The sequence below is a fragment of the Phalaenopsis equestris genome, unplaced genomic scaffold, assembly GCF_001263595.1.
Source record: "Phalaenopsis equestris unplaced genomic scaffold, ASM126359v1 Scaffold000224, whole genome shotgun sequence".
In the NCBI taxonomy this organism is placed as follows: Eukaryota; Viridiplantae; Streptophyta; class Magnoliopsida; order Asparagales; family Orchidaceae; genus Phalaenopsis; species Phalaenopsis equestris.
In genome coordinates this window covers 4,121,935-4,122,209 of record NW_018164666.1, presented here as the reverse complement: position 1 = coordinate 4,122,209, position 275 = coordinate 4,121,935, and positions in this window count along the sequence as shown.

Below are 275 nucleotides of genomic sequence, written 5' to 3'. Positions count from 1 at the left end.
TAGGTGAGCGGTACCACATTACAAAAGTGCCCTTTTACTTTAGTTCATTAATTGGGGGTCAAAATAACAATTCTCCACCTTGACCCTCGATTGTGAAGTAAAGATTCCCTCCACCTCTCCACCTGGCCCTTGAGAGGCCCTCAGCCTTTGTTTGAGTTTGCTAGGTCCAAACAGTAGGTAGACTTAGCAATCACGGTTCTTCCGATAAGAGAGTACAACCCCTTTTTCCTGACTCCTTGTATGACAACACGAGGGCCTTTGGTTACTCTGATGCA